Here is a 14,787-nt window from a genome sequence, read left to right on the forward strand (position 1 = left end):
CCGGTAGGACTGGTCCTACTAGCCAGTTCTACGACGACGACTTGCACGGTGCAGACCACCACGACGTACTAGGCTCCTCTCAGCTTGGAGGAGCTCCAGAGGCGCACACTCAGGAGCAGCCAGAGGTCACACCTGTACAGGCAGGACGGGTTGGCCGTGCCGTACCCCCGGACCGACTCACGTACTCCCACGGGCACATTAGGGCGCAGGGTAGGAGGGACAGGGGTAAGAGGCCTCGTCAGTAGTGTTCTACCTCTTCAGTCCTTATGTGACCGTTTCTTTTGGCTTACAAACTTGTAAAGCAGTACTACTTTTGCTATTACTACTGCAGTACTACTTGTGTTTGTCTCGTCTACATAGTTCTTTTCATTCATATGGTGCTAGAACAACTTATGCTCACGACAACACACTTTCGGCGCTGCACGGTAGTGTCAGATCCAGTAGCGCGCACAGTCCACAACAGCACACATGAAAAGCGGCAGCTCGAGTTATCACTATCAACTTTCGGCGCTGCCTGTTTACATAAAGTGAATCACGCCCACGCGTGATCGTCTTGTCACATCTAATGAATAATGTATCTCATTGAGTTCACATATATTGCAGTGAAAACGACGCTATATAATTGACAATCTGAAGGCAACCTCTTCATATTTTCTTTCCCACTAGCACACAACACACGAAAATGGAAGCCTATTCATTGGTAATACGTAATCTAGATTTGAGATTATGTAGAACATTTTCACTACAATTTTACATTTTGGCAGCAAACCAAATATGATCAAATGCAATTTTACCTTACCAAATATTTGGTCGTGAAGAAAAATTTGGCACTAACAATCCAAATATGCCCTAAAAATTAATAAAATATTTGTACGGTAACAAAATATTTGTACGGTAACAATCCAAATATGCCCTAAAAAATAATAAAATTGTATTTTACCAGTCTTGGAGATTTTAATCTTGTATAGTTTTCAATATAAAAAGATTTGATAACTATTGATATTTATACAAAAATATAGAGCACAGTATAAAATCGCCCTAGCGGAGGGCAGCAAGGGGGCCGCCTGCAAAATTCGATGCCCCCTCGCCGCCCATTTGCAGGCGGCCCCCCGCACAGTACAAAATCGCCCTCGCGGAGGGCGGCAAGGGGGCCGCCTGCAAAATTCCATGCCCCCCTCGCCGCCCATTTGCAGGCGGCCCCCCGCACAGTACAAAATCGCCCTCGCGGAGGGCGGCAAGGGGGCCGCCTGCAAATTTCGTTGACGGCCGTCGCCCGAGAGCGAACGGCCGTCTGCCACGTCATTTTCGCCGCCCTCTGGGAGGGCGATTTTTAAAAATCGCCCTCCCAGAGGGCGGTAGGCGACTACTTCCGTCAATTTTCAAAATGGAAAATTATTTTTGTAAAACTTTTAATAAAAAAAATTAAAAATAAAAAAAATTCCCCCCCGCCCCCCCCCCCCCCCCCCCCCGCGTCTCTGTGGGCGCGCGTGGCGCCACACACGCGCGCCGCCACCGGCGCCGTGTTCCTCTCCCTCACGCCACCGGTCGCCGCTAAGAAATCAAACCGACACCGCTGCCGTGCTCCTCTTCTTCTTCTCCTCTGAAACCGCCTCCACAACCGCCATCGGCAACCGCCTTTCATCGCCTATATAAGAGATCGAACCCCCCTTTGTTTATCCCACACAAACCGAGCTTTTCTCTCTCTCTCCGGGCCATGTTAGGCCATGGCCACCATCGATCGATCTCCATCCCTAGAGCATCCCAAACCAAGCCCTTGCGCCATCGGGTTTGCCTCGACGAGGCGAACTCATTTTCCTAGTTTCCCCTTCCTTTCCCCTTCCGAAACCAACCATCACAGTCACCTCCTCTTGTTACCGGAGCAAGCTCTTGCCGCCGCCGTTCCGGTCACCTCCCTAACGCTATGTACCGGAAACTACCCTCCCTGAGTACGCGTTGCTTGGGAACACGTGTTGCCGCCGGTGTCACAGTCTTTCATCCACCGGAGAGCCGGCGCCCCTCCTCTCCCTTCTCTCTGTTTGTTCGTGATGAAAGAGAGAAGAAGCAAGAGGAAGGAGGAATTAGAAGAAGAAGAGACATATGACAAGTGGGCCCCCTACACAGTAACTTTTCTCTTTTATTTGATTTTAATTCAATTTCGATCTTTAGACACCCATATCTTTCCAACCACAAATCCAATCCCAGTGAGACTTTGACCTAAATTCATATAATTTCAAACTCTTCGTTTTGATACCAAATTTCCTATTCTTTTAAAAAAATTTATTTAAAATTCTTTATAAAAAAACACTTTTCCTTATTTATTTATTTACTTTCTAATTTTAAATTATTTTAATTAGCCTTTAAAAATTATTTTACTTTACATCCCTTTAATTTTAAATTTATTATTTTATTTAAAAACCTTTTTAAATTTTAGTTATCCTTCAATTTCTTTAAATACCCTTTTCTTTATTTCTTTTAAAATACCATTTTAAGTTTTATTTCTTTAATCTATTTAAAACCTCTTTTTGAATTCAAATCCCTTTGATTTATTTATTCCCTTTTTATTTCTAAAACCTTCAACTATTTCATCCCTTAGCTACCAAATAGTCGCCGTGGGAACGTTACGCCTTCCATGGAGACGTTCGCGTGGTCTCAAACCCCGACGTCAAACCGTTGGTCATAAAACCCGGCATAACCTAATCCTAAGGTCGAAGTGTCTCTCTTCGCACCCCACGCCTCGACGTGTATAGTGGTCGGAGCCTCACTACTCCCTCGACCTCCACAGCACGCCGCACACTAGCTTTCAGGCTCTGTGCGATTCAAACCGCTCTGCTGCCACTCACGGCTGTAGAGTAACACTATTCCACCCCGCAAACCTACACAAACTTCCCAACTCTCTAGCCGTTGTGCTGCTTAACTGTAGCATCGACTAGACGAGCCAATAATTAGCTGTTATGCCTTAGCATCGGCTAACCAACTCCAAATATCTAGCCGTCGTGCTACCCTACCCTAGCACCGACTAGAAACCAATCCACCAAATAAACCCCACCTCTCCATTTTATCCTTTCCTCAATTTTATTCGATTACCAACCTATAGAAACCACCACCTCTCTTTTATTTTCAACCTAAAATTTATTTTGAACCCATTCCCTTTTTCCTCTCGCCTCGCTCCAATTTTATTTATTCCTTGACTTTATCGTTTCTTTGTAGCAATTTGCTTATAGGCTTTATTTGCTATCTTTTCGTATTCGTACGTTAGACCGTACAGCAAGTTTTATCAGCATCCAAGGAGCTGACGTGGACCCAGATGGCTACGCTAAAGCCACGGGAAATCTTAAGGCGCAAGGCAAGACATAACTAAAATTTTGATCATATAGAAACCTTGATATAATCTTCATATTTAAATTTGATGCATGATATTTGCTCTTTTAACATCTCGTGGGTAGATGTTAAATGCTTTTAAGCATGATTACATGATATTATTGAAAGATGCATTGGACATCATTTTATGTGGTTTATTATTCAAACATCTTTACAAACTTAAGAATCCGGTTAAAATGGGCATTTATGAATTGAGATTGTGAATATTGTGATTATGAATGTTCATAAATGATGAAGATGGTGTGGGGAGTTTGGAAAGTTTTGGGTGGTTTAACCGGATTATAATTACCCCCTTATACCATGGAAATGACATAGTTGCGTCCATCCACACAATCAAGTAATTGAACTTAGCCTAGTATATTGTCCCACTATATGAAAGACTGTTGGGTGGCTCTATGAGCGGTATTGGGGTGAACTTGCGTAAGGAGTTTGGCGGCAGTGTTTCATAACAGTGGGATTCATGAAAGTGTGACGATATAGATACCTTGCCTAGGCCTGGCAAGAGTTCGACCACTATGATGAACCAAGACCCCACTGTGCAGTAACTAGTAGTAAGTGGGACCTTCGAACGGCTCTGTTGTTCTCAGCGTAGCTATCTGTGGGCATCGTGTGGGTAAAGCTGGACAGTCTCTGCAGAGGTGAATTAAATCATTCGAATGTGTCGTACTCCCGATTCTGGAGTTGTGTCATTAGGGTGATTCCTACTCCTGAAGTATAAGTATTTTTAAAATTAAAATGTTGAGGATAAATATGTTTTATGGTTTTTATTATTCCTTTACTTTATTATTGTTTATTTATTCATATCTATTCACCTTTAATTATTTATAATATGTCTTGCTGAGTATATAAGTACTCACCCTTGCATAATTTGACATATAGAGGAAACGTGCTAACAAGGAGATCAGAAGGAAGCGAGATCTACGACAACGACTAGTTTTTCTAGGCTAGTCTACACTCGAGCTTTTGCCTGTGGAGTTCTTTGAAATTCTTTGGAATTTATTAATTGTAGTTCTATTAGTTGAAGAAGTTTAGGAGTTTAGTACTTTGGATTTTCTTGTATTTCAAATAAGGATATTTTAGTTTGGATCTTTTCACCTTTTAACAGTAGTATAATTAGCTTGTATGAACAAACCTGTGTAAATAATCGAAAGTTGTTCTGTATATCAATCTGTACGTGATTGAAATCCTAGACGATCACGAGTGGATTTTGGGGGAACCAAGCCTAAATTGGGTGTCCCCACAATATATCACCACCATAGCATACATATATGGGCCTCCACATGAAGTTGGGGATACAAATGGACCGAATTCCATTAATCCAGTGCCTATGATAGGGGATTTTTGTGATATGCTATTAGATAAAGATGGAATATCGACATTAGGGGGAGAAAAGCCCATGTGTTAAAGATGCCTTATATTTTCAAGAAGAAAAAGATCTTTATAAGTAAGAATAACGCACAAACCAAACTAAACTCGAAGGTTTAGTTTATTCTCCTGTAAGCCAGAAGCGGGAGCTTGCCAGATAATTATGAATTAAAGGAGTAATCAGAAGTTATGTTTACTTGTAGTAAACTTTCTGCTACCAGTGGTATACCCCGGGTTTTGAATAGTATATCCACAAATGCAGAGTGACATGTTAGTCAATGTTCTAAAATCTACGGGGATGCCTGCGGATTCTAAGATCTAACGACTATTGTTAATGTACCCATTAATAACTCCTTACAACTCTTGTAGAGTAATCACCATGAAGGTGAATTGCCTCATGAAGAGGTTCATCATGAAGATGAAAACCCGGAATTAAAGTGCACACATCTATCTAATTCTGGGATGCGGAACAACCATACATCTTATGTTTGGGAAATGACTAAGATATGGTTTATAATGAATTAACCTCAAGGAATGAGTATGTGGAGAAAAGAATAGTTGTCGACAACATCGCTTCTATGATTGCTAATATTTCTCTAATTAATGAGAATCCGGATCCGGAACCAAAGTCCATGGTAGAGTTGCATAGTAGCACTCATATTGGGTCTATTGAAGAAAGCAATGAGATTGAACCATAGTCGCTAAATAAGTCTATGTGAACATGGAAGTTTAGACTTAATAGGAAATGAAGTGGTGAAAAGCGACGATTCATTTGGTCATGGAAAAGACTGATATTCTCCTGCTATAAATGTATTAAATTCCGCTATATATATCGCTGGCAAAAGGCATGAATAAATAAATGATATGCAGTTTATACATACCGCATATGTGTATCGTTGCAACTTATTTTCCCATAATCCTCCGTAAGGATTAAACTTTGTTTGTATTGCACATTTGAATAAGTGGTTATACATATTGCTCCTATACGTTGATTTATTTCTCATGTTCATAGTAGAACTTATGAAATAAGTAAACGAAAGATTAAACATTGTGGTAATTTTATTATCATTGTTTTACACATTAATAAAAATGTGGTTATGACATTGGAACATGGAAGTTTCAACGGATGTCTTATTGAGGGGGAGCATATATGCTAAACATTGATTATCATACTTAAGACTTGGAAGTCTTAAATTTGATTTACCAAGAATTAATCAAATTAATCATTGTTTTGATAATTTACCTTGAAGGTTACTACCGCTATATTGTTGTGTTAATCCAAGTTGATTAATATAATAAAGCATATAGATCATTAGCTATTTATAAAGAATAATCGATCTTAAAGATTATGCGATCAAGAAAATCGTGTGTTGTACTTTTTTTCCCTTAGTGAGTTTTTACTTGAATATTTCTCACGCAAGGTTTTTTAACGAGGCAACAAGTGCAATATAATTAGCGTGGATGATGTACTCTTTTCTCCTATCCTTTCCTCCCACTGGGTTTTTGAATGGAGTTTTTAATGAGATATGTGTATAGCGCGGTATTCGCCCAAGGGGGAGTGTTATGAAACTATTATCTTCTGCCAGAGATAAATATAGGCTCATACCAAATATATAGAAACGTATCCTAACAGGACTCTTCCTATTATGGGTATATATACAGAGAGAGAGAGGGCTTGAGAGGTTGGTTGATGTATACACATATGAGAAATCAATAAAGTTGTGATGCCTCTCCCTATATCCATGTTCATTGTTTATCTACTATATGATTGTGTGCATGAGATCATCGTTTTCTACTCCGATCAGCGAATAGACCACTGGTTATTTAACACTTTAATTCTGCTGTTGCTATATTTTTGCCTCCGACGTTGCTGACCGATCTGATCTAGCCGATCGAATCCGATCGCGCTAGTACGTGATAAACGAATTGACTAGAGGAATAGAAAAACCAATCAGAGGCAATATCCTTTCGATCTACTACACATGGTTACCTAGTAAAAAATAAATCAAAGCAGATTCAATTGCATCGGCTGTTCTGGGAAGCTTTAGATTAATTCTCAATTTTTTGCTAAGTCCACATGGTTGATTACCAAAAGACCAAACATTCCTGGCCATCGTTTCGCTGTGGAATAAGCGAAATGACATATTTGCAAACGAAAAGTAATTTTTAAATAAAACTTTTATATACGTCTTCTTAGCGATCTAAAAGCAAACGCTGAAAAATAAACTTCGATAAAAAAAAACTTTAAAATCAGCTCTAAATTTAATATTGAAAATTTAAATTTTAGTTGATAAGCATAAGCATAAGCGAAAAGATGACCCCATTATTGCTAGGTGCACTTGCCGATTATAATAAGTAACTCAAAACCGTATATTAATATATTTGGTTAATTAAAATATTCCGACTATGATTCCTATACTCTCCTCTCTTTACTGAGAAACGCGAACTAAAAAAAGTGAAATAGGGGTACCCCATAGGTATTTGATCTTGCTTCCTGCCCCCCTTTTTTCATGGAAAAAGGAAAGATGAATTTCTCCATTCATTGAACCCTAGTTCGGGACTGACGGGGCTCGAACCCACAGCTTCCGCCTTGACAGGGCGGTGCTCTGACCAATTGAACTACAATCCCCGCGGGGCGTATGGCATACTTATTCTTAAATGGAACCATAAGAATAAGAATATTCGCCTGTCCTACTCTAAGAAATAGACGAATCATATACTACATACTTTAGGGATAATTTTTTTCGCTATCTTCTTCCAAGAACCACCTAAGGTTCCGACTAAAAAAGTGAAATAATTTAATTGAAGTAAGAAGTCTCCCCGGGAGACTTCTTACTTCAATTAGTCCTCGTGTTCTTCGAATGGATCTCTTAATTGTTGAGAGGGTTGCCCAAACGCGGTATATAAGGCATACCCAGTAAAGCTTACAAGTAAACCAGATATGGAGATGGCGACTAAAGTTGCTGTTTCCATTTTTATAGAATTTCAAGATTACAATGGATCTACGAAAAGATCGTGTATTTACAACTACAACGGAATAGTATACAAAGTCAACACAAATCATTAAATGGAATTTATGGCTACACAAACCGTTGAAGATAGTTCTAGACCTGGACCAAGACAAACTCGCGTAGGTAATTTATTGAAACCCTTGAATTCGGAATATGGGAAAGTAGCTCCGGGTTGGGGGACTACTCCTTTTATGGGGGTCTGCATCAACCATGATAAGCAAGAACGTGATCGATAACAATCTCACCAAGGAGGACTTGACCGAGGAGGAGCGGCAAGACTTTGAAGAGCAAATGGTGGCGTTGAAGAAGACAACGCTTGCACACTATGCCAAGATCAATCAAGACATCTCCAAAAAGAGATATCCTGCTACCTCATGTCATAGTTTCACACAAGATAACCTCCGATCCACCCGATCTACCCTATGCTATTAAAAAATCAATTGATCGTTGTATAGATATATCTATTAGTCTTATATCTATAAATTTGATGATACGTTAGAAGATGCTTTTAATAGTAGATATGATGACATTGTTAAGAAAATTGACTCCAATATAGCCAGTTATCAATAATCCAATGCTACTTCTAGTTTTGCTTTTATACAATATGCTTATAATTATGTGGATGGATCAAAATCATGCATGTCTAAATTAAATGAAGTCATTTTTTTAAAAAAATATTATCCACACATAAACATTCGTAATAAAAATTCAAACAACATTAAACAAGGTGCTCGCATATATTGTGGGCTATTTGAATTTAATTAGTACAACGACACATGGAGTTAGCGTGTGGCCTCAGCTGGGATAAAAGAGAAGGAAAAAGTCCACATAACCCCCTAAGCTATGGATGGAAGTCCATCTAGCACCCTGAATTTTGAAACTGGATATTCAACCCCCTAAACTTTACAATACCATTTATATAACCTCCTAAGATGGTTTTGCATAATGGTTTGCATCTAATTCGTATATAAGTTGGATGAGTTCGCTCACATGTCATTCACTTTGGACATATATATTAAAATTTTGACTTAAATCTTTCTTTTTTTTCCTTATTGGCTCTCATTTACAAACAAATACCAACGTAATAATAGTATGATATCACTGTGTAAGAAGAAATTGATGACTTATAACTGATGATATGCAAATATGTTATATTAGTTATTTAAAATTACCCATTTAAGCTTTCAAAATATACAAAACCGTCATCCAAAACATCTTAGGGGTTATATATGGATGGTATGGTAAAGTTTAAGAGGTTGGATGTCCGGTTTTAATGTTTAGAGTGCTAGACAAACTTCCATCGAAAGTTTAGAAGGGTATTTGGACTTTTTCCAAAAGACAATAACGGTGAATTGAAAGAGGTTTGGGTGGAGAATTAAGTATGGCCTCTGATCTTCACCATTAGTGATGATGCATGATTTTTTTTTTTTTTTTGCGTAACTGCTCTTCAGATGGCTTTCATGGGCACAATAGATTATTTGAACATGCGGGACTTTAACAATAATGGGCCGATGGGTGAAAGCGGAGGCCGTTTAGTTGGGCCTGATTGGTCTAGATGGTGGCCTTGTGCACTCCTGAAAGGAAAAAGTACACCGAAGGTCCCTCAACTTGTCGTCGAGTTACAAAATCGTCCCTCAATTGCAAAACCAGATATCCGGCGTCCCTTAACTAATTAAAACCGGTCACAATAGATCCTTCGGTGGTTTTGACCCCGGTTTTATCCTACGTGGCAACTGAGTAAGCATGGGACCCATGTGGGCCCCACGTATAAGGATGCCACATCATCTCTCCCCTCCCTCTCCTCCTCTTCCTCGGTTCTTCTCTCTCTTCTCTTCCTCGGTTCTTTTTCCGGCGAGAGTGCCGCGGAAGCGGAGCACGAGCACCACGCCAGTGGCCGGAGCTGGAGGAGCTCCTGCGGCTGCTCGCGTCCGCTCAAGTGAGTTGGGAGGGATGGAGGAGGCGACGGGCGCCGGAGATGTGGGGGCGTCTGATGGTGCTCCACCGCCGGTGGTGAAGATGACGACGGAAGGTGGGAATGCGGCGGCGGGCGACAGGGGAGGAGCAGCGCGCGGGCGGCGGGAGAGGAGCTGGGCGGCCGGCGACGAGCGGCAGGGTGGCGTGGCGACGCGGCGGCGGCGGGCCGGGCGCAGAGGTGGACTCACGAGCCTTGCCGCCGCTCTCGGTGGACTCGAGGCCGTCCTCATCGTAGCAAGGAGTGACGATAGCTCCCGTCATCATCCTCCTTCCGCCGCCGCATTCGTCGTCTTCCCCCACGGCGGCGCGCGTGCCCGGAGGGTGGTGCGGCCGGCGACGGCGGCTCCCGAGGAGGCCATCGAGGCACCGTTGAAGAGGAAGGAGACGGCCTCGCCGCCACCGCCGCCAGTGAGGACGCGGACGGACACGCTCCCGGCGGTGCCCCTCCGCACGAGCCGCCTCTCCTGCTCCATCCTGCGCAGCACCTGCTCCGGGTTGTTGAGAGCCTTTTCTTTTCAGTGCATCATCATTGCATTGCTTTGTTTCGTTTTGGTGATGGATAAGAAAGAAGGCTTTTGGCATGCAAAGAAGATTGCTAAAGAAATATAGGGGAAAGGGAGCTTACATTTTTGTGATTGATCATTTGGGAAGTTTTTGTTGCTGTGTCATGTTTTTTTTTTTTAGATCAGCAATTTTCATGCTGAACTGTTCGAGATCAGAATTTCTCTTGCTAAACTTGAATCGTACTGTGTCATTCTTTTTGTGTTGCTGTGTGATATTTTTTGTTTGAGATCAGAATTTTTTTGTGCCGAACTGTTTGGGATCAGAATTTCTCTTGCTGAACTTGAATCATATTGTTTCATTTTTGCTTGATAAGGGTGAGATTATGGAACTGAACAATGGATGTAGGATCTGACTTTCCTCTGTTTTTGTGGTGATCTCTTTTACAGGATGGATTGGTGACAAACAAACCTCCTGGGATGAGGTTTACAGCGAGAAGAAACATGCGTGGGCCTGTCGATCACCTTCACAATTCCAACAGCTTTGATGCCATTTCGGTGTCAGGTTCAGATGGGAGCTCAGGGAGATTTACCGTAAAAAATAATGCAAGTATGCAGGACAGCCGCCTCTCCTCCACCTGTTTCAGCACGCAGACCACCTCCACCGCGTCGGGCAGACTGAGGGTGGCGAGGCTGCGGGGCGGAGGAAGGTGGCGGGGCCCGGAGGACAGCATCGGCGACGGACCCGTAGGTGGATAGCTCGGCGATGAGATAGGGATTGGGAAGGGCGGTGAGGTAGTCGGCGTCGTGGGAGTAGCCGGGGAGGAGGAGGAGCAGCTCGAGGAGGTGCGCACGCCTGCCGCCGCCGCCTCCCCTTCTCCCGTGTCTCCGCCGCCGCGTCGCCGCCGCCGCCGCATCGCCGGCCGGCCGTCGGACCTCCTCGCCCGGCGACCTCCTCCGCACCGTTGGCCGGCCTTCCCAGAGAGAAGAGTGTGAGAGAGAGAGAGGAGGAAGGGAGAGGAGGGGAAACAGGTACCTGCTGACGTGGCATACTAACATGTGGAGTCCACGTGGGTCCCACGCTGACTCAGCAGCCACATCGGACAAAACCAAGGTCAAAACCACTGAGGGACCTAATTTGTACTGGTTTTGTAAGTTTGGAGATGCGTTATATCCGGTTTTGCGGTTGGGGGATGATTTTGTAACTGGATGATAAGTTGAGGGACCTTCGGTGTACTTTTTCCCTCATGAAATGTTGATTTAGGAAAAAGTACACCCAATATCTCTCAACTTGTCAGTGAGATAAAAAACGTCCTCGAACCGCAAAACCAGATATATAGGGTCCCTTAACTATACAGAACCGGTCACCCGAGATCTTTCGGTGGTTTTGACCCAGGTTTTGGTCTATGTGGTGGCTGAGTCAGCGTGGGACCAAGCGTTATGAACCGTGGCCGCCTACCTGCTTTGGTTGGTGGGGGCGGCTCCTCCGTTGTGGGTAAACGGGAAACCCGACTCTACGAACCCGAGGAAAGGCTGCACTGCTTCCGTAAGGGCGTTAAGACCGGAGCTTTTTGTAGTGCTAGCAGGAATGCAAGTGAATGAATCCAATCCTATCCCCTCGGCGAGGTAATACCTTATTGAAGTAGGGCACGCTAGCTCTAAAACTTCTCACCTGGTTTTCCTATTGTCAACTTTCCTTACGCAAGCGGTCAGTAAAGAAAAGCCGAGTCGAGTACAAGAAAAACTAATAGCTTCCTTTCGTTATCTGTATCTGTTTTCCTCAAAAGGTCTAGCTTTGCCAAAATCAATAGTTTAGTTGGTTGGGTCCTGTCGATCAAGTTATAGGAGCCCTTTCTCTTTTGTAGATGGAGTGGAACTACACAACTCTCCTACGGAGCTCGATTAGTTTCAACTAGACAAGGAATAAAGAACATAACCAATACGGGGAACAAGGGAATACCGGACCATATCTGCTTTTGCGGCATGACAATCTCACTCGCAAAGGTGAAACCAGAGGAAATTCAGAGGCCCAGTTGAGAACAGCAAGCGTACAATCAATCGGTGTATGGAAGTTCGGTGAAGCTATATGAAAACAGAAGATTGAGGTGATGCTGAGCTCCAAAGGCAGCGGGAGGAGTCCTTGTTGTCGTTGAATCTGGCGCTTTAGGGGCAGAATGTGTGATTGATTCCAGCGAGACGTGGGTCCCACATGTCAGGATGCCACGTTAGCCGGTCCTCGGTTCCTCCTCTCTCTCTGCCTGTTGAGCGCGAGCGCGAGGCTTGCAGGCGAGCAGATGGTTGAGGACTCGGCGAGCTCGGACCGGTGCACGACGCGGAAGGGGTCCGGGTGACCGGCGAGGGCGCGGCCGACGGCTGCAACGCCCACGGCCTCGGCGGCAGAGAGGAGGAGATCGGCGACCAGCGCCGCCGCCGCCGTGCTTCCTCCACGCGCTGGCCACCACCGCCTCCACGGGGACCTCGCCGCCCCTAGGGCCCTCCACGCCGGCGCACAAGGGGCTTGCCGCGGAGGACGAGCGGCGTGGAGCTCCAGACGCGCCGCCAGCGGGAGGCGAGCGCGGCGGTGCGAGTCGCGTCCTTGACGGGAGGCGGGCGACGAGGAGGTCGTCGGGGAGCGCGCTGACGCGGTCCTCGCCGTCGTAGCCCTCGGCGGCGGAAAGCGTGGCGCCGTTGTCGGAGGCGGGATGGCCGGGGAACCACCGGAGGCGGCCTTGGACGTGGCGCTGTCGTCGTCGTCGTCCTCGGAGTCGGGGAAGAAGGTGGACGCGGCGGCGGCGGAGGCTAGGGGGTTGCCGCGGCTAGTGTGGATGGAAAGCTGAACATTGCTTCTTCATCTCCAAGATACTGTAATTCACGAGCCTGTTTATTTTGATGGTTGCTTCTTCAGTTCGAAAGGTGTCTCTGTTTTTATTCTTGTTCAAGCCATTGGCAAGTCTGAAGAACCTAGACTGAATTCTATACTGTAGTACAGTTCTACCATCGTCTGTACAGTATAAAGAAGCAATCTTTTGAATCCTTTTCAAGTAGGACTATAGTATGAGATTATTATAGCCTGTCAACTTGCTGTTTGTAGCTAGCCAATGCTAATCTTTTCAGCTCGATTATGATATATATCACGTCGTCAGATTTGTGCAGAATACTAAAATTGGTATAGAGACATTCTGACCGGGTTATGGTCGATGACACTGTCCATCATCTGAGAGTTTGCAAGTCTCTGAACTCTGAACATTTGCCTAGAATCTCTGGGATCTTTTTGTTGGTCTTCTCATACAGTATATATCATTGGCCCCTTGCAAGCAGAGGACAAATTCTCTTTGCATTCGTATGCATTTTAATTCTGCGAAACCTGTAGCTTGTCCTGTGTATAAACAACGAGAATATCATCTGTTTATCATTCCAATTTCCAAGTATCAACTTCTACCTCGACTAGGAGTAATACAGATTCTGAAGTTTATAAACACATCTATGCCTGAACAAGATGGACACCTACTGTTTTCAGTTCACCATTTGATCTTTACCAGATAAACCTGAAGTTCAAACCGAGCAGCACTGCAGCCATGTTTCCCAAGATAGAATGACGCGTACACAAACTTTCAGCGTGTCGAGGGCGAGGTCGACGGCGGCGCCGCACCCCGGGAGCGGCCCGCTCTTGGGCACCGCCACCGACGCCTGCCTGCTGTACAGAAACTGCAGCACGAGCACGAGCACCAGCACCTTGTACGACACCAGCCGCGGCAACCCCCCAGCCTCCGCCGCCGCGCCCACCTTCTTCCCCGACGCCGAGGACGACGACGACGACAGTGCCACGACCTCCTCCTCCTCGGCACCGGCGCCACCCACCTCTGCCGCGTGCCCCCCGCAGCACCATCCTCCCCGGTGGCGCCGCCGCGCCACTATGTTCGTTGCCGGCCGGCTTGCAACAGGAGAAAAGACAGAGAGAGAGGAGGAAGGGAGGATGCTGACGGCGGCGTTGCCTCCGCCGGCGCGACGCCGGCTGCCGGACCTCCTCCTCTCCCCTCCCCCCGGTGGCCTCCTCCCCCACAGCGCCGCCTGTCGCCGGCTGTCGCCGGCTGAGAAAAGTGAGAGGGAGAGAAAGGGAGAAGAGGGGAAACTAGAGGGAGAGATGAGGTGGCGTGGGTTCTACGTGGGTTCCACGCTGACTCATTCGTCACGTAGGAGAAATCCGGCGTTAAAACCGCCGAGAGATCTCGGGTGACTGGTTTTGTATAGTTAAGGGACCCCGCATATCTGGTTTCGTGGTTCGAGGATGATTTTGTATCTCGCTGACAAGTTGAGGGACCTTCGGTGTACTTTTTCCGTTGATTTAAGATCTAATGGTCCCAGGTAATTGCGGTGATGTGGCTAATCATCGTAGCAACTTTATAACTAGTGGGTACCAAGTATATACTACCTCTGTTTTATATTATTATAAGTTACTTTAGCTCCTTTTATATTAATTAGGAAGGTAGTCCGCGCAAATGCGCGGGCATGCGTCGTACGTTAAGTTCGAGACACGTACTTATAGGAGCAAAATATTAACC

The 14,787-nt window shown here is 44.9% G+C and overlaps 1 long non-coding RNA gene and 1 other non-coding gene across 2 annotated transcripts; both read right to left on the reverse strand.

Moving 5' to 3' along the window:
- Positions 1-7,298: 7,298 nt before the first annotated feature.
- TRNAD-GUC (transfer RNA aspartic acid (anticodon GUC)) lies at positions 7,299-7,372 on the reverse strand. The gene has a single exon. It is a non-coding gene; the product is annotated as a tRNA-Asp (tRNA).
- Positions 7,373-12,354: 4,982 nt separating this feature from the next.
- LOC136353991 (uncharacterized) lies at positions 12,355-14,375 on the reverse strand. The gene is made up of 2 exons (XR_010737627.1): positions 13,765-14,375; positions 12,355-13,604 (listed from the first exon to the last, which is right to left on the reverse strand). It is a non-coding gene; the product is annotated as an uncharacterized lncRNA (long non-coding RNA).
- Positions 14,376-14,787: the final 412 nt, after the last annotated feature.

The sequence above is a fragment of the Oryza sativa genome, chromosome 11 (assembly GCF_034140825.1).
Source record: "Oryza sativa Japonica Group chromosome 11, ASM3414082v1".
Classification (NCBI taxonomy): Eukaryota; Viridiplantae; Streptophyta; class Magnoliopsida; order Poales; family Poaceae; genus Oryza; species Oryza sativa.